Genomic DNA, 20408 nt, shown 5'->3' with positions numbered 1-20408 from the left:
ATATTACAGACTAAGTGGCTAAATATCATACCTAATGAGATGGACTCACAGGTAAAGAGACAGAGTTGGGATATTCCAAATTAGAGAAAGTATTAGTAAACTCAGTGGAGGGCGGCACAGTGAAGGTTAGTGTTGTCACCTCACAGCAAGAGGTTCTCCTGTTCAAGTCTCAGTGAGGCTGCCATCTATGCGGAGTCCGCATGTCCCCCTGTGTTCGTGTGGGTTTCCTCCCACATTCCCAAGACATGCTGTAGATGGACTGGACAGTCTAAATTGTCCCTAGCTATGAGTGTGTATATGTGTGTGCCTTCTATGGAAGGATGGAAACTCGACACAGTAAAATTCTACCGCCATTCGTTCTACGGACCACAGATCCACTTTGGCAACCCATAATGGGAGCAGCCAAAAGGAGAAGAAGAATAAGATTAGTAATCTCAGTAGAATTAAGTGCTACAGATTTTTTTTTTTTTACATAAAACAAAAAGTTTTCTGACTACTAAACTAATCAAGCTGCATAAAAAGGAGAAATATACATATCACCAATAAAGGAAATATGCAACTCAACAAACAAAATCAAAATTAAATAGAATTACCAGAAACGTTAATGTCTACTAGGAGATGAAAAAACTAAATTTGAGTTTGAAGCCATGTAACATGTCGTATTATCTTTTTGCTATACAGCAAGCACCCTTACTTAACACTGCATGATCTTCCAACAGAAAGACTTGAAGTAGCATGAAGAATACCTATGAGGCATTCCAGGGTGAGAGGCATGTGCTAATTAGGCACATGCTCTCTGTCCAGAACCACATCCAGGAAGGCATCTATCAATCCAACTGATTCAAGAAAGCAGTCAGCCATCTCTACTACGATGCAGTTGTGAAAATAACCAAAATGCTGTGAAAAGCCACAGAACATGAACATGATGTTGGGGGGGTACCACTACACATCGGGTATGAGTACCATAATATCGCCAACAGCAAAACAGGGATCAGGGTATTGGTTGGGACACACTAGACTACCAGGGATACAGTCTGTAAAGTGATGCACTGCCACCAACATCACTAAGGGGATTGGCAGAAGCAGTAGACCAACAAAGGCTTACTTTACATGATGTCATGGTACCATCATTATAGCAGGGACCGGGGGTATCACCAGACACCAGGGATTCAACTTTAAAGTGCCCTAAGACACAAAACAACATAATGGGGATGCAGAGACACCAAACACACTCTAAATTGCTATAATGGCACCAACAGTATAGTACAAGGACTCAGGGGGTGAGAAGAACCACTGGACACCAAGTATAAAGTGAAGTGCCTTAATGGCACAAAATTCATAATGGTGATGAGGGTAGAGGGAGCCACTAGCCCACCATGGATAACTTGCTAAACTGCTCTAATGAAAATTACTTTGTTACAGGGATCGGGGAGGGGAGAGACTCTAGACCCCTCCCAAAGGACCAACACATATGTGCCATTAAGGCACTAAAGTATTATGGGGGTGGGAGATGCATGAGAAAGTATGAACAGGTACACAGACTATGGTGTGTGTGTGTGTGTGTGTGTGTGTGTGTGTGTGTGTGTGTGTGTGTGTGTGTGTGTGTGTGTGTGTGTGTGTGTACAATGGCCACAGGGGGATTCCATTGCCTAGATGAACAGCAGGTTCCTGAATCGCAGTTACTAAAACAACGAGCAGGTCATGACTGATCTGCATGTTGCATTAGTAGCTGTGATTCAGGAATATACAAATTAGCCAATAATGAATTCTTAGCTCATCACAGCTAGCATGTTTCTGAATTGCAATGGGGACATCACAGTGGAAGGGCCTTTGTAGCATGAGGCATAAACTTGTGTTAAGACATACCTGGGACTTCATTAAGTCTCCTAGCTACAGAGATCATTTGCCTGAAGTAGCTGATGTCCTTTTCTCTAACTTAACTTACAAAATAAAAACTTCAACGGAACCAGACAATTTCCTAGCAATCTTAATTTCAAACATCAAAAAAGAATTGTCCAGTTCTATATACTGTCAGTATTACCCCTGAATCCTGCAAAAAATATTTAATTATACTAAGTTAAAAAGTGTTAAACTGTACATTCAAAATTATATATCAATTAGTGTCATCACTGTTGGGCAAATGTTTTGAAAGATGTTTAACTTTTCCTTTAACAAATCCAGAAAGTAGTCAAAATTTCAGCAACATAAGTCAACAATGGACTTTTTCCAAGGATGCCTACCTTTACTAATTTAGCCGAACTTTATGATCAAGTTAGTCTGAATATTGTTCATGCACTGTTGAAGACTTCTTTTAACCATTAAATATGTATGAATTCAATCCATGTTGGTCACCTTGGTCAATAAACAACTTGTCGTCATCATTCAAATAGTTTACTTTGATAAGCTAATGCAATGCCAGTCCACAAGGACCAAGCACAACTGAACAAAATAATAAAAAATAAAACGGACCACCAAGGTCAATTGCTCCACTTTATTTGGACACACCAACCAAACGAAGTAAGCGCTTTCGCCGGAGGCCAAGTCCAGCTTCATCAGAGTCATTTGGTTAAACATCAATTTTGTTTTTAAATAAATAAATAGTCATCTAAAGAACAAATCATTGGTACTCTATTGGTGACCTCATACAATTGTCATTTCACATTTAAAAAAACAGTTCATGAGACTTTTAAATACATTCATTGCAATTTCCAGTTTTTACAAAACTTAAAATATTATCACCTAACCCTATCAACTAATATATGGGTGAAAATGCAGGAAACCACTATAATACTCCCAATATCTTTAAAAAACATTTTATAAATATATAAATATACAAACATATCATACCAACAAAATAGTAGGTGTGTAAACAATCACACCTACCCTAAATCATACTAGCCCTAAGTTTTAAGATGGGCATCAGGGTAATGCCATCGTTAAGCCCTGGTGAATTCAGAGCATTTAAACTAAGTTGCCATTGTAGTTCCATGGTTTCTACTTCAAGGTTAATACCCCCCCTCTTTCACTAGTACAAACTCTATCTACAACAAAAAATAAAAACTTTTTAAAATTCATACAGTGTTGGCTATGTACATAAAGTGCATTGTGCGCATTCCTACTTTTAATACTTCTCAAATGTTCCGAAATTCTGTCATGCAGCCTGCGTGTAGTCTTTCCAACATAGAAAGTATCGCAGGCTGTGCAGGTTGCCACATATACAAGTTTAGTACTGTTACAATTACATTTACCAGGGCATGAAATAGAAAACTTATAATCTCTTATACATAAATAGGGACCATCATTAATAAAGCAGCAATATCTACACATACCACACTTAGTCATTAATGAGCTACTAAACTTCTTCTTGGTGGGGCTACTTTCAAGTATATTTTTCATATTCCTACCCCTTCCATAATCTATTTGTGGTTCTATACCCAGGATATCTCTAGAAGTTTTATTTAAACAAAATCTCCATGCATTTTTTAGACTAGAAATAAGTTGGAACTAGTGGGTTATATTTTAACACAAATACCTCACCAGACTTATTGTTGTCAATTAATTTGTGAAACACCGATAAGTCACTTCTTAATATTGGGTGTATACTTTTCCCTTTTTCTCATAACTTCTTTTTTAACACTTAATAATAACTTAAGGGGGTATCCCCTCTCTAAGAACATACCAATCAATTTAAAAATTTCTTTCTTGAACACCATATTATCACTAACCAATCTTGATGTTCTTACATCTGCCCCTTAATAATTCCTTTTCTTTGGTGATAAGGGTGGCAACTATCAAAATGTAGTAGTGCATTCGAATAGATGTCCTTCCTATAAATGTTACTACTCAACCCTTGTGTTGTTTTTTTCAAAGTAATATCCAAAAAATTAATCTCATCTTTCTGCCATGAATAAGTAAACTTAAAAAAATTAGTCGTCCCATTCAGATATTCAATAAATTCACCAATATTGGTGACATCACCCCTCCACAGGATGATTATATCATCCAGAAATCTATTGTAATGCACAATATTTTGCTTGTATTTGGATAAAAAATATAAGAATTCTCCCAAGCAACTAAAACTAGATTAGAAAATACAGGTGCACACCTGGCACCCATTGCCACACCAGTTTTTTGCTGATATATTTCCCCTTCAAAACTCAAAAAGTTGTTTTTTTAATACCAGTTCCGTAAGTTCAACTAATAAATTTAATTTGGATTTATCAACCCTTTTACTACCAAGTAAACTCTCATGGAACATATTCAAACCTTCTTCTTGGGGAATCACTGTAAATAAGTTAGTAACATCAACTGTCAAGAACACATAGTTGATTTCATTTTAAACCATTTTTAATCTTTCCAAATGGTGCCAATAATCTTTTAAGATGTGTGCAGCTTCCTCAACTGCCACTTTAGACCATGTGTCCACATAGGATGTCAAAGGTTCCATTTTGGAACCACCTGCGGCAACAATAGGACTGAAAGGTGGATTGTATATATCCTTGTGGACCTTAGGTATACCAAAGATGACAGGTAGGGTTGGATGTTTAACTGTTTGGTAGTTAAATTCAATTTCATCAGTCATCCTTTGGAAAAGTGCAACTTGTAGGTACATATCAATCCTCTGATAGGCCCTATTCATCTCATTTCTAGATGCCCTGTAATATGTCACTTCATCATTTAGTATATCATTCATCTTGCAACTATAATCCATAGTGGTCATAACCACCATCCCTCCACCCTTGTCCAGTTTCATAAACCTATAACCTCTATTCTTAACCAATTCCTTTAATGCCACCCTTTCATCCTGGGTAAGATTGTCAGTGTGTTGTCTATTGTGATTGAATATGCTTCTAAACTCACTTTCAACACTTCTTTCAAGGGATAGTACCTCCGGGTGTGGTGGGGGGATGAAAGTACTTCTTCTCTTCAATACCATCATATTGTTAGCCACCTGCTTATTTTGGCCCATAGAAGAGAAGTACATTTTTAAATTCAACTGTCTCATAAATAGTTTAAAATTAATGGGCACACTGGCAATGTCTAATTGAAAATTCGGTACAAAGGTTGTTCCTTTACTAAGTAGTTCAAAATGTATATCACAAATATTCATTTCTGTATAGTTATAAATAGTAAAACCTTGCTTTTTCACCACTTTACAAATCATTTGTTCATACATATTGTTGAACCCCATGTCCCCAGATGAAGCAGAGCTTGCTTCCATCATTTGGTCACATTCCCCAAAAACATCCAATTGACATTCAACAACATGGTCAAACAAAGAATCACTATTAGTAATAGTAGGTACATCAACAATTTCAGGATATAATGTATAAGACACATTCAATGATAACCCCTCTTGTTCCCCTTCCCCCCTCGTCCATTCCTGTTGTAATGAAAGTTCTGCTGCACGTTCCTGCCTCCACTGTTCCTTCTGTTTAAAAGTCTTTCCAACCTCCTCAGTTCCATCAGTTGGTCCAAAAGACAGTCATGACTATCAAACACTTTCCCATAATCAGTTTTAACTACAATTTCACTTTGACCAACATTAATGTCAGTGTTACTGTCCACAAATATCCACTTTTTGGATATTACTTTGAAAAAAACACCACAAGGGTTGTGTAGTAACATTTATAGGAAGGACACCTATTCGAATGCACTACTACATTTTGATAGTTGCCACCCTCATCACCAAAGAAAATGAATTATTAAGGGGAGATATTAAAACCATCAAGATTAGTTAGTGATAATATGGTGGTTAAGCAAGAAATGTTTAAATTGAGTGGTATGTTCTTAGAGAGGGGATACGCCCTTAAGTTATTATTAAGTGTTAAAAAAAGAAGTTATAAGAAAAAGGGAAAAGTATACACCCAATATTAAGAAGTGACTTATCGGTATTTCACAAATTAATTGGCAATAATAAGTCTGGTGAGGTATTTGTGTTAAAATATAACCCACTAGTTCCAACTTATTTCTAGTCTAAAAAATGCATGGAGATTTTGTTTAAATAAAACTTCTAGAGATATCCTGGGTATAGAACCACAGATAGTTTATGGTATGGGTAGGAATATGAAAAATATACTTGAAAGTAACCCCACCAAGAAGAAATTTAGTACCTCATTAATGACTAAGTGTGGTATGTGTAGATATTGCCGCTTTATTAATGATGGTCCCTATTTATGTATAAGAGATTATAAGTTTTCTATTTCATGCCCTGGTAAATGTAATTATAACAGTACTAAACTTGTATATGTGGCAACCTGCACAGCCTGCGATACTTTCTATGTTGGAAAGACTACAAACAGGCTGCGTGACAGAATTTTGGAACATTTGAGAAGTATTAAAATTAGGAATGAGCACAATGCACTTTATGTACATAGCCAACACTGTATGAATTTTAAAAAGTCTTTATTTTTTGTTGTAGATAGAGTTTGTACTAGTGAAAGAGGGGGGGGGGTATTAACCTTGAAGTAGAAACCATGGAACTACGATGGCAACTTAGTTTAAATGCTCTGAATTCACCAGGGCTTAACGATGGCATTACCCTGATGCCCATCTTAAAACTTAGGGCTAGTAAGATTTAGGGTAGGTGTGGTTGTTTACACACCTACTATTTTGTTGGTATGATATGTTTGTATATTTATATATTTATAAAATGTTTTTTAAAGATATTAGAAGTATTATAGTGGTTTCCTGCATTTTCACCCATATATTAGTTGATAGGGTTAGGTGATAATATTTTAAGTTTTGTAAAAACTGGAAATTGCATTGAATGTATTTACAAGTCTCATTAACTTGTTTTTTAAATGTGAAATGACAATTGTATGAGGTCACCAATAGAGTACCAATGATTGGTTCTTTAGATGACTAATTATTTATTTAAAAACTAAATTGATGTTTAACTAAACGACTCTGATGAAGGTGGACTTGGCATCCGGCGAAAGCGCTTAGTTCGTTTGGTTGGTGTGTCCAAATAAAGTGGAGCAATTGACCTTGGTGGTCCATTTTATTTTTTATTACTTTGATAAACTGCCCCTTTTTGGGTTCCAGCTGAAGCCTTTTCTGTTTAACTTGCACCTTTCAGACAAGTAAATTATGCTAAGTAAACAAGCATACAGATGACTATAAGGCTGCATTTGAGGCAGTGACAAAGGAATGATATGACTGTATTAAACAAGTATTTACATATTTCTATATGGGCAAGTAATTCTGATAGTTTTTTAGTAAAAACAAATGTGATGTGATACACTTTGTTAAGCAAAGATCAGGTTTGGGATTCATAAAGGTTACCACTATGTGTGTCCTTAAGTGCAGCTTTTCTGAGTGAAAGGACAGTACAAGTAATGTTGCAGTAATGTTCTTGACTTCAGAAAGTGTGCACAAAGTGTCGACATTTTGCTCTTAGTGGTACACTTCACGAATCCCATGGCGCGATATTACTTAGCTTTGGATGGGAGCAGTATACAAGCACAAGACTATGACATTACAATAACTAGCGACTTGCCTTATGAAACTCATGTAAATAACATGATAATTACAGCATTAGTATGATATACAAGACTAATGCTTAAATTTATCTCAGTGAGAGATGAAAAAAACACAGTCATATTCTGAAAACCTTGCTTGAGACCAATACTGGAATACAGTAACTCATTCTGTATGTACTCAGGTTGTCAGCTTCAGTAACGTAAATTTCATAGGTTTATAGATAGGTACTAGGCTATCTGCCCAAGGGCATTTATAAGCCTAGCCAGTGTGTGTCGGCTTTCGCCGCCCCATTGATTAATTAACTGATCCTCTGTCAAGCAGAGCCAATGAAGTGATCCCAGGGGTGTATTTTCTGTTACCCATCCACTCGTTAAGGTTTCTCTTGAAGAGTGTTAGTGAGGGGCTCTGCCTAATGTAGTTTGAAATTTTGTTCCAAAGCATGGGGAGTCTCTGTGGCAGGAATCTATCCCTCCAGCATGTTCTATTTATTGTTGTGGTGAGGTTAAGCTCACTAGAGCACGTGGCTCATAGTGACTTGGATTTCTTTAGGTGGAGCATGTCAATCAATTCTGAGTTAGACATGGTTTTGTAAGTCAGGCAGATATCACCTCTGAGTAAGCGATATGCCACTGAGTACAGCCGGAGTTTTTTCAGTCGGGCTGCATAAGACATATGTTTAAGGCCAGTAATCCTCTTGGTGAGGTACTTTTCTGGTCTCTCCAGCTGTTGGAAGTGTCTTGTGAGATCCATCCCAAATGGGGCATTGTACTCTATGATGGGTCTGATGAGTGATGAGTAGAGGGGCACTATAACCTCTATTTCCAGATGTGAACCCTTTAGTAATTAGATGGGCCACATAGAAGGATTTCCTAACTACTTTGGCAATATGATTGTCAAAGGAGAGATTACTATCTAGCTGGGTCCCCAGATCTCTTATTACCTCTTCTGTATTAAGGGGGCTGCCACCTATGTGGTAATTCGTGGGTGTTTTGTTTTTCCCAAACAGGATGACTATGTATTTTTTGGCATTTAGCTTGAGGCCATGACTTTGACACCAGGTGTCCGTCACAGTAAGGCCCTTTTGGAGGATGTCCATGTCAGCCGGAGAGTCAATTATGGCTCCCAGTTTGCAGTCATCAGCAAACTTGGTTAGCCATAGTCCTCCTGTGTTTGCCTATACTTCTGAGAAGTATATGCCGAACAGTAGGGGTCCCAGGATAGAGCCTTGTGGGACACCACTTGTGACTGGTTTAGAGTCAGACCTGGAGCTCGCTATTCTTACAGTGTGAGTTCTGTCTGCAAGCCAGTTGGCAACCCATCTCATGACGTAGGGGTTTATGTTCAGGCTGGTGAGTTTTTCTGTAATACCTGAGTGGGTAATGGTGTCGAAAGCCTTGGCGAGGTCAAGGTAGGCTGTGTGAACAACCTTTCCCTCATCTATGGCCTTGGTGACTGTCTCGAAGAAGTCAACCAGATTTAGTAGGCATGATCTGCCCTTAACAAAGCTGAACTGGGTCGGGTCAAGTGTTTGGAGGTTCCCAATGTCTTTGTTAATGAGTTCCATGATGATGCGCTCCATAGCCTTGAAGACCAGGCTAGTCAAGCTTGGTGATAGTTACCAGGGTCAGTTGTGGCCCCTCCTTTGTGGAGTGGAATAACCGTTGCTGTGCACCATTCTATGGGCACGTAGCCTGTGGAGACGCTGAGGTTGAATAGCGTGTTTAGGTGGGGGGTTAGTTCATTCTGTAGTTTGTGCAAGATGCAGCCTGGGACACCATCTGGCCCCATTGACGCTGTGTTTTTGGCTTCTGAAAGGGCTATTTTCACCTGTGCGTCTGTGATCTCCGGGACACTACACTTTACCGGTATTGTTGTGGGCCCTTTTGGGGGTGAGTGGGAGGTGAAGTTTGCACTGAATCTATTTGCCAGGATGTTGGCAATATCAATAGGTTCAGTATATTTTGTGCTATTTTGCACTAGTTCAGTGCATATCTGCGAGTTGTCACTTAGATTCTTAACATAGCTAAAGAAGGCTTTATGGTTATCTTTTGAATCTTTGGCTATTTTTCTTTTGAAGTAAGCCATGGATGATTTTATGAGGGACCTTAGTTTCTTACCGTTACTGATCAGGGATGTCTTTCCTTCTTGGGATTTGCTTCTTTTCTGAACTAGTTTCCTCCTTCTATTGTATAGCCTGTTTATGGCATGGGTCCACCAAACTGGTTTCCTTCTCTTAGAGGAGTGAGTCTTGGTTTTGCTAGGGATGGCACGATCCATGCTTCCTTGTAGGTGCTCATAGAGTGCATTTGTAAAGGTTTCTGCATCTTGGGCAGCGTTATCCTTTAGCGTGGGGGCTGTGAAACTTACCACCTCTGTCTTAAGTAAGGTGAAGTTTGCTTTATAAAAGTTTTTTACTGTGGTTTCCATAGTTGGGGGTGGTGGTGGGTTGTGGACATCCAGAGTGATTAGTTTATGGTCTGATCTAACCAGTGACAGGTTGACCTCCGGTGTAGAACACCTGTCACCCATGTCTGTGATGACCAGGTCAAATATGTTTTCACCTCTGGTAGGGGAGTTTACCAGCTGATCCAGGGCATTTGAGTTGATGAATTCCAGGAAGCTCTGGGCCTGGGAGTTTGTACTCGAGTAGTTTTCCCAGTTAATGGTAGGCTAATTGAACATCGCCCAATATCAGGGTGTTTGGTAGAACCTTCATGTTTTCCAATGTCTCCAGAAATGTGGAGTGGTGGTCCTGGGTCATGGAGGGTGATCTGTAGCAGGACACAATTTGCATTGCAGATTTGCCCGATGTTAGTTGCACATGAATGATTTCAGAGGTATTGTGCTGCACCACTAACCTGGAGGTGTAGGTATCTTTGATGAATATGGATACACCCCCTCCTTTTGGTGTTTCGGTCCTTGTTCTATGTTGTAGTTCGGTAGTGCTCTCTGGAGCCATGAACCAGGTTTCAGTTACTGCACAGATGTCGACGTTCTCCATAGTGAGGAGTGCTTCGAGCATGTGCATTTTGAGATTTAAACTCCTGGCATGAGTAGCATAACCCTCAGTTTTTTTGTTAATTGTGCTGTTTACGTAGGTGGGTTTGACTTTTGAGCCTTGACTAAAAAAGGCACAATGGGGGCAGCTTTGGTCAGTATTCGAAAGCCTAGGGGTGACAGGTGCAAGCCGTCTCTTGCGAAGCAACGTGGCTTGTCAAGCATGTCGTCCCAGGCAGACAGACACCAGATCCCCTTTGAATGACACAAGAAGCTTAGCCAATTGTTGAAATTGATAATTTTTTCTTTATACTGAGGTATCATTCTTGGTGAGGGCAGGATGCTACTCAGGGTCAGGGTCACATCAGCCTGAGCTACATGATCAGAGAGCTCTTCCATGTCTCTTTTCATGTAGTCCAGGGAGGCACGTCTCAGGTCATTCACACCAAGATGAACAATGATAGAGTCATATTTGTACTTGTTCTGGAGTGACCTGCGTGCTTGTGTTATGTGGCTGATTCTGGCTCCCAACAGGCAGCTAACAGTAACCTTCTGCTTGTCCAGCCTAGTGAGTAGGACTTTAGTGTGCCTGATTATAGCGTCACCTATTACTAGTGTGTTAGGTATATATTATTTTGCCTTAAGGGCTGCGATTGTGCAGCACACTGATTTTGTGTTTTATGTGTTGTCTGGTTTGTGATGGGAGGTGCAGGTTGCTTGGTTGCCTGCTTTGGAGGTCTCTGATGCTTTTGCAGGTTTTTATTTAGAGCCTCAGAGTATGATTTTGTGTATTTTTTTCCAGTGCTGGTTTAGTAGTTCTATGTGTGGCTGGAGGTGAGGTGCAAGTGTTAACCTTCGCCTATTGACTGTCTGTTCCAGTCTTGGGTGGAGGCAGCTTAGCCTCCAGTTTGGCTGTATAATTGCATCTCTCGCATATGTTAGTGTTTTGTGGTAGGAGGAGAGGGTTGTCTGTGTATATGAGGCAGTTGTAACATTGCCTCAGGATACCCAGCTTCACCAGCTGGACGGGAGAGTACACCTGAAATTGCCCTTTGGTCATGTCTGAATAGTAGGGTGAGCTGCTTAGTCGCTTGGTTGGTGAGGGGTGAATAAAAAGCCTTGCCCTTCTGGGCAATCAAGTGTCAGGGTATATTAGTGCTTGCTAGTATGTCTGAGCAAGTCCTGGGCTGCAGGGTGCTTTTTGAGTGCGTAGGTTGAGAGTTAGACTAGTTTCAAGGGAAAAACTGAAGAGGAGACAGTGGAGCCGGGAATAATTTAACCCAAGCAAACTGTCACTGCCCAGCTCACAAAACCGTGCAAACGCGTTTTTTATAGCAGGGAAATGAAAGAGAGAGAAATTAGCTCAAAAGGCCAATAGACTACTAACTCCTGGAACCACTCCTCCAGGGACAGATAGGCTGCTCAAAGCTCCCCTCTCTCACAGATGAACAGAGAAACTTCCTTCTATCCAAGTAAGGTATGGGCAACTCAGAAACTTGTAACACAGCCCTGAATTCAGCACTGGCCTGAAAACTGGACTATACTAGCTTAGAAAGGTGGGAAACAAGGAATTTTTTTTTTGAAAAGATAAGGCAAAAACAGTAAAAAAATGCACTTGAAACAGCTTTAACCGACTACAAATGATCAGAAAAGGCCATCACACTTTAGTGTATAGCCTACAACTGTTAAATTATTTAAACAAAAAACGACTTTTAAAAAGTGCAGGCAGTCAAATAAGTACAATATGTGAAAAAAACAAGCTTTTGGATCACAATAAATGCTGGAAAATCGCCGTTTAGGCAGAAAACAGTTAAGTACAGAAAGAAAGAACAGAAAACGGATACTTAATCACTCCAAAGTCTCTCTTCTAAGCTAGAAGGCTTCTATCAGTTTAAGGCTTTCTAGCGCTTCCCAGTAGGTTAGTTACAGGAAAGAGTGGAAACAAGCACAGATGTGGTCTTTTAAACCAGAAAGTTGAAAGAGATGGACAAACTGTGCAAATGGTCAATAAACTACAATTTCTGGGCCAAGAACCACTCCTATCGTGGTAGACAGGCTACCTATCATGAAACACATCCCATCTTTAAAAGATTTAAGTTTCTGTGATAGTTGTATAAAACTATATCAAGCCTTACTTCTTTGCAGATTCTTCCATGATAAGGCTATCTTAGCTTACAAACTGTTTAAGGCCGAATCTATGAAGCCATTATTGAATTAGACTTTTTCTCTAATCCTATTACTGACAAACACAAGAATATCAACATTTGTCTAAATCTGAAAAAAAAACATAATTAAGAAGTAAACATTTGGAATAAACTACCTTACAGAATATAAGCTTTTGAAAAAAACTACAAATATAGGAAACTGTGGATCTTGGATGTGAAATGAAATGTTCAATCCTCAATTTAATGAGTCAGTGTATCATAACAGCCTCAAGGCCTAATCACTGGTCTCCAAAATATATGAGCTTATAAATTTATGATTGATTGGTATTCCACATTAAGGATTCAAAATCATGATGAAATATTTCTGTAGTGTCATATTCACAATAACAGGCATTATTGCTTGCATGTCACAGAGCTGGCTGTGCACCTCTATTTTTGTAATTAAACGGCTTTATTACAAATCATCATAACATTCACTCCCTGTTCTTCTCTTCCAATATCTGACAAGAAAATTATCTTTTTAAATAGTGCCTGATCAAAGACAAACAAATGTATCCTATCTTCACAGCAAGCCTTACAGTATTTCTAGTAATAACATGGTTAGTCTCCCTACCATTATATGAGATTTCCTTGGATGACCTGCATTCTCACTCGATCCTTTACTTTTTTGTGGCTATGACACTGATATCAGTAACCCAATTCCAATGCATATTTAAATAATTATTTTGCAGATTTATAATCTCACTCTTCCTATTTTCTCACAATGTATAATTTACAGAATTTTTCTCTTCATCTTTTCACATAATTTTATAGACAATTCTACATACAGATATAGACATACTGTGTTTGTGAGTATATATGAGTTTATGATTAACTGCCACTAAAATCATCACAAAATAAATAATCGCAAATGTAAACCAATGGGGGGGGGTTCTGCCTCAACAACCCCAGAAGTTAAATATACTAATTCCAGGGTCGCTCAAACTTGAAAAAAGGGCAAAAAAACTTGAATTATGCTACGGTGGATATAATGAACTTTGATTGTTACATAATTCGACAAACTGTACCAGCAATGGAAAACACAACCATTTCACCACACAATAAAAATGCATGCAGCAATAATGCATATGGTGCTAATATTATATATATATATATATATATATATATATATATATATATATATATATAAATAATTATATATATAGATATTAGATATATACTTATTTTGTTTTGATGTTCTGTTATAGCTCCTGATGTTATAGTTCCTGAAAAAATAATCTCTGTATACAGTACTGTAAGAAAATGCATGCAAAGTAAAGTTAAGACAGAAAGAGAGAGAGATTCTGAGACTTTTTTTCAAATTTCCAAGCATTATGTTAACTTGGTCTTTTTCAGAAATACGGTTATGTATCAATGCCAAGAATTGGAAAATTCAGACTTCTAAAATTTAGTGGGTAAAATTTACAAAGGGAATATATATGGACAAGTTGCCTGGAATATCTATTGACTATGACAGGCTATTTTATACATTTCTGAATTTCCTCCAAAAGAGAAAAGAAAACATTTCTTTTATAACTAAAACTCTGTATCCACACTGGGAATTTTATTCTTGGAACAAACCAATTTAATAGGTTTAAAAGATTCCATTATTATATATTGCTTAATAGCATTAAACATTTTATCCTGATGTGTGCATATTGTACAGGATGGAATTCGCCATACAAGATTAGAAATTGGCTGCTGCTGTATCATTCTGTATTTAAAAGAAAACAGTTGTACAAAAGTTGAATCTAATTTTCACATGTTCAATCAGTTTCTCTAAATTGAAGTCATGTAAAACTGAAGAGCTACAAGATACATGGAATGAAGTAATTATGATATAAAATTCTCAACAATGGTCTTGTCAATGCTGTGAGCAATACTACAGATGGGCAGTGCATACATACACCAGACTGAACAAACATACATGCAGATACACATACAAACACACATGTATGTATGTATGTATGTATATATATATATATATATATATATATATATATATATATATATATATATATATATATATATATACACACACACACACATACACATATGAGTTACATGTCATGAGGCAGACATTGTTTAGAATATTAAATAATAAAAAACTAAATTTATTGTTGTTAGTTGAAGGAATATACTGTAAAAGTATGATTCAGGGATAAGGCCCTTAATTACAAATTTAGAGGCACTGGCTTCCTACCGAAGAACAATTACACCGAAGAAGCATAAACGTAACTACTATTCTGTTGTATCATAACAGCTTGCTGACGTTGGAAAACACCTACTATATATGCCGGAAATAAATGGGGCAAGTGATATGACTAGGAAGCATTACCCAAACTGCAATAATCAATATGGGGAAGGTGGTATTCAAAAAATAATAGCTGATCGTGTTATACAAAACAGCAAAATGGGCAGACACACACAGGAAGGAGACAGTTCAGAGACACGTTAGAAGTACTAGAGAAATGGTACAATATTCATGGTATGCAAATGACTGCTCAATTGTATACAAAAAACTGTATCATGCTAATGAGACACACCTCATATGTAAATAACAACAACCATACATGGTGGAACAATTCAGAGACATACAGATCCAGTGCTATGACTTATAGGGCTCATCTATTCTCTCGCTGTACATGAACTTCACTAAAGTAGGAAATTCCAGCAGCCTTAGGTGAGCAGCAAGAATTAGGGAGGCTCACAGAGCCAGTGACCACTCTCCATCATTCTCTGTGACACATACTGGTCAGCCAGCAGCTGACATACCATCAACTACATAAGTTAATAAACATAAGGTTGCCATGAAATACATTTGGCTACCGGTGTACTGAATAACAAAAAGGGCTTGTTTAATGATTTGGATGATGTCTTAAGTTTGGCATTAAGAGATGCCTCTAGGTATGAAACAGACTCAGAGATTTTGGCTAAGTTCTTGATTTTTTGAAAAGCCTTTTACTTAGTTAATTATAAAAGTTATTAAATCACCACAATGAAGCAAAACTGAATTTGATACAATTAGTTCTACTTGACTTAGGGACTATCTATCCAACATACAAATTAAAATGGAGCATCTTTGTACCTAACCAGACACTCCGTTCCCCTCCTCTGGGGTACCCCTCAGGTTCAATTATTTGACCTATTTTGTTCCAATTACTTTCTCTCAGCCAGACTTCTTCATCTAAAATGATTCTACATCCAGATTATCCTCTCCTAAAATCAAGTAACTCCATTGCCAATTTATGAGCCCACCTACAGTTATGTACTTTTGCTTGTGGGTTGTTGTTCAAACACTTGCTCAGAGATATCTTCATATGGTCAAGCTCTGGTTCAAAGGTACCTTCTTATGCAACTTTACAACAAGACATATATTCTGCAGGACAATGATTAAACATCAGCGGATCTCAAGTAGCAATATTTTTTAATTACTTTGATTTAGTAAGGTTCTTAAACAGAGTCTGATCCATAATTGACCCATTTCAGTCATAGCCTAGGCCATATAACATTTACAAAATTTGAATGTCAGTGTCAGTAAGAAATATATAGTAAATAGAAATGTCAAACAATAAGATATGTGATTAGGGACCAAAAAACAACCTTGTCCTACTCTAGTACACAATCAGTGTTCCATAACGTAGAATATTACAGTAATAACCCATGGCTGGGTATGGGTAATGCTGGCTTTACCCATAGTTGCCATGGTTTGGTCACAAGGGTGAAGCCCACACAAGTTTGAGGCATGTAGGCTTGTCCCCATTAGGGGTTACAAGGGGGATGCAAAAAGTGCTTTCAGTTTTTAAACAACTGTTTTTTTCAAGATGTTTAGCTCCTTGGGTTTTAGTCACTTGATGGATATTAGTGGATCCACTGGAGAAAGCGATTACTGACACGTGTACTGTAAATTGTACAACTTGTGACATACCGAGTGCTGCTTATGTAGATGTTTATACAAAGACAATTTTTTATTAAAAGAACTGAAAGGAACTGCTTATCATCTCATGAAGGCTAAATCTGTCTGAACAAAGTCCTGCTGATAATGTCTCTCTACACTGTATGATTTCCAAGATAAGAAAAGTTATGTGTTAAAATTCTATGAATAAAGTTGTTTTTTTTTTTTTTGCATTATAATACTTATGTAAAGATGCTGAAAGAATTGACTGTTATCAGTGTAATGAAAAGTTTATGTTGGGCAACACTGTACTTGTACATTTAATAGCTTTTACTGTTTACAATGTATTTATACATCTGTCCTTTTAGGTTGCTAAAGGTGTAACATTTCCTAGATGATAGGTGTAAATCACCCTATTCTGTAGCATACAAACAAGTAGCATATGTATATTTGAAGCTAGATGGGGTCACATTGCTACTCAATTCCTCAATAGTACTGACAGTCATTATTTATAAAAAAAAAAAAAAAAAAAAAACAATATTAAGATAAAAAATAATATAAGCAACCCACGTTTTTGGGAAACTTTATCATACAAAGTGGCAGTGTTATTGTGTAAAAAATATAGAAATGCTGAAAGGAAGAAGAAAAAATAGGAATTGCAATGTTTTACTTAAGGAATAAGAATAATTTAAGAGAAGACATGAGATAAAAAAAAGGATTAGCAAATGCTGATTAAACCCAGCATCCTCAAAAATAAATAGCAGTCTAGAAGTTAATATTAATACAAAACAGATAACTATAATATTGCTACGCATTTTGAATTTGCTCATTATATGGTCTGAACAAATGTTACTTTACAGGTTTTTCAGGGGTGCTATATTACCACAGAATCCTGACATGCAGTCACATATTTTAACAAAAATAATCTTTAATTCTTCCTGAATTTGCAGTCACTACTTCTCACTGTTATAGTGAAAACAAAACACTACATCCAGAATTTTCATCTCATCATATTATGCAAAGAGGTCATAACTTTAAACTGCAACATTGCCCCAGAAAGAGACAATTTGCTAAGCATTATACAATGACAGGACATTTATATTCAAAAGAATGCACACTGATTGGTCAGACCAACCAGCATGCCCATTGTAAATACAGCATATGCCAGCAAAAAAAGTCCAGTTGCCAACACCTCCTTCTCTCAATATTAGCTATGGTGCTTTCTAGTTTTCTTAATTTTTTTTTTTTTTTTAAAATAAAAACTTTGAAATCCGGACATTTCAGAGATACGAGACAGACAAGGCATAGAAAATACAAGGAAAATCAGGTATCCTAAGCAAAACTAAAGAAACGTATCTGCTTATCCTTGTATTTCTGCTCTGTCACTTTCATACCTCTAAATTGTCCAGATTTCAAACTTTTTTTTTTAATGAAAAAGAAAAAAACAATGGACATCTTCCTTTCCAAAGCACTGATGTACTGTGTAAGCATGGGAATTTAAGTCCCATACGCATGTGCAGTACATCAGTAAAGTCCCAGGATACCAATAAAAAGCAGAATACTATGGCACCATTATGCAAAAGTAAGTCATTTTTTCTTAAATAATATAATTGTCCAAAAGCAATAACCCATGGTAGGCGTGGGTAATGCTGGATTTAAAAGCAATATAAACTGGATCTCAACACCAAAACTAAAAAAAACTCATTTATTTATTAATAAACAAAAGGAAATGAAACTGAAGTAAATGTTGCTATTGACTGCCTGTATCTGTTGTGCTTTTTAAGCTGCTTTTAAATGTACTTTTTATATGTGTTGCTGTGTCTTTAAACGTTAGTTCTCTGTATAACAAGATGAGCTCTTATTGGGCGATGGGATCATGTGCTATATTTAAAAACTCTGTACTTGAACTTTGTTTTATATTTAGTGAAGATGGGATTATTCCTAAAAGCTCTGCTATTTGTATTTAGATTAAAATAAGTGAGTTTTTTTATTTCTGTTGTTGAGATCAGGTTTGTATTGTTTTTACTATTTGTTGCATTTTACCCGTTGATCTCAAATACTCAGTTACACTCCCTGAAGCTGACTAATGCTGGATTTACCCATGGCTGGTGTTGTTTGGTCACATGGGCTTCACCCCTGTGATCAAACCATGCCAACTGTGGGTAAATCCAGAATTACCCACAACCAGCCATGTGCTATTGTTATAATAATCCATAACTGGGTGTGGGTATATACCTACAGTTAGTGTGGTTTGTTCACAAGGGTGAAGCCTGATTGATTAAACAAAGCCAACCGTGGTTAACTCCTGATATACCCACACCTAACAGTGGATTACTGCTATTAAACAATGACATTATTTAAGAAAGAAATTGCTTACCTTTTGTAAATAATGTTTTTGTATAACAGCGCTGTAGTGCTCCTCTGCATTTGTCCTTCTTTACTGACATACTCAGCATGTACATGGGACTTGGATCCACAAATCAGTGCAGTGCAGGAGAAACAATGAAGTAAAGAGAATCTCTGTTGATGTTTTTTTTTTTTTTCTGTCAAGATTATACGAGGGACAGGGCAGAAATAAAAGGAAAATCATTTATTTTGGAGAATTTACCGAGTTTTCCTTCTGTTTTGCTCTGTCCCTCAGCATATTCCAAAAGAAAGTCTGTCTTCTTAATGGTACTTCAGCAGCTGAACTTTATTTTATTTGTATATGCTTGATTTACAATAGGCACACAGATTAGACTGTCCAATCAGCATGCTAATTTTTGAATATAAATGAGTTGTTATTATACAATTTGTAGTATCTACCAATGAACGTGAGGAATAATACAGAATGAAGATGCTCCACAAGGCCATATTTTCCAGACATTTTATTAAACAGTATTATCCTATGGTGGGACGGACGTGATGCATAAGAATGGGGAAAAAAAATTTTGTGTAGCAACCATGTCTTAATACAAGACAGAGAAAACTGCAATGAAAATAAGAGAAAACGTCCAGATCTAATCATTTACTGCAACTATCTTCCAGATGTGCTTACAAACAGTTACTTAAATCTGAACTTGTCTAGTCTGCTCACAATCACACCCTTCAGCTTCTGTTCTGTAGAAAGTCATTCCAAATTGTTGTACTTAACATGACCATTTTTTGCAATACATTTTATTGCAGTTAAATGATGTTATAAATAAGTGATTTCAAAGACTCAGAAGGGTGATGAAACAATATGAAAATTGAATTAATTCAAAACGCAGTTTGTCAATAAGAATGAAACAATAGCAGCTGCCAAAGAGCAGCAAAATAGATTGGAAATATCACATGAATAAATGAAAAACAAAAGAAAACCCATATGCACTCATCCATTCAAAACAGCTGTAAAATGTACATGTACAAAGTTCCATCAGTCAGTAATCAGGTTTCAACTGTTACACTTGCTGTACTGTCATAAAACCGCTGATGGTCAGCTAATAAAAAAATATGTATTAGGAAAAATGTTTTCCCATAGAAGTTATAGTTTGTTACATAGCAGTAATGTAACAGCCAGAATATTCTAGCCTCATCTTTAATCTAAATCAATATTGTTTTATTTATATTATCCAGGGCAAGAGCTCACAATGACTGTGTTGATGGCTGAATGTTTACTTTTGAGCCAGTGCAAAAAATATACATATACACATGTATATACAAGTGCAGGTGACCATATACAATTTATAAGTATTTTGATACAAAGAATTAATTAATGCAAAGTTGTGATTTAATTTTTGCTTTTAAAAACATCACATAAAACAATCTTACCAAATATGGGTTTTTGGTGGTAAACTGACCAATCATAA

General features: G+C 36.9%; 1 protein-coding gene across 2 annotated transcripts in view; it reads right to left on the bottom strand.

Annotated features, from left to right (window-relative positions):
• PRRX2 (paired related homeobox 2) overlaps positions 1-20408 on the bottom strand; it is a 663637-nt gene that overhangs the window by 589433 nt on the left and 53796 nt on the right. The window lies entirely within an intron of this gene.

This window comes from Protopterus annectens, chromosome 16.part0, assembly GCF_019279795.1.
Source record: "Protopterus annectens isolate FY-2018-M chromosome 16.part0, PAN1.0, whole genome shotgun sequence".
Classification (NCBI taxonomy): Eukaryota; Metazoa; Chordata; order Ceratodontiformes; family Protopteridae; genus Protopterus; species Protopterus annectens.
Note: the sequence above shows the minus strand (reverse complement) of the source record. Positions and strands in the feature narration are given on the sequence as shown.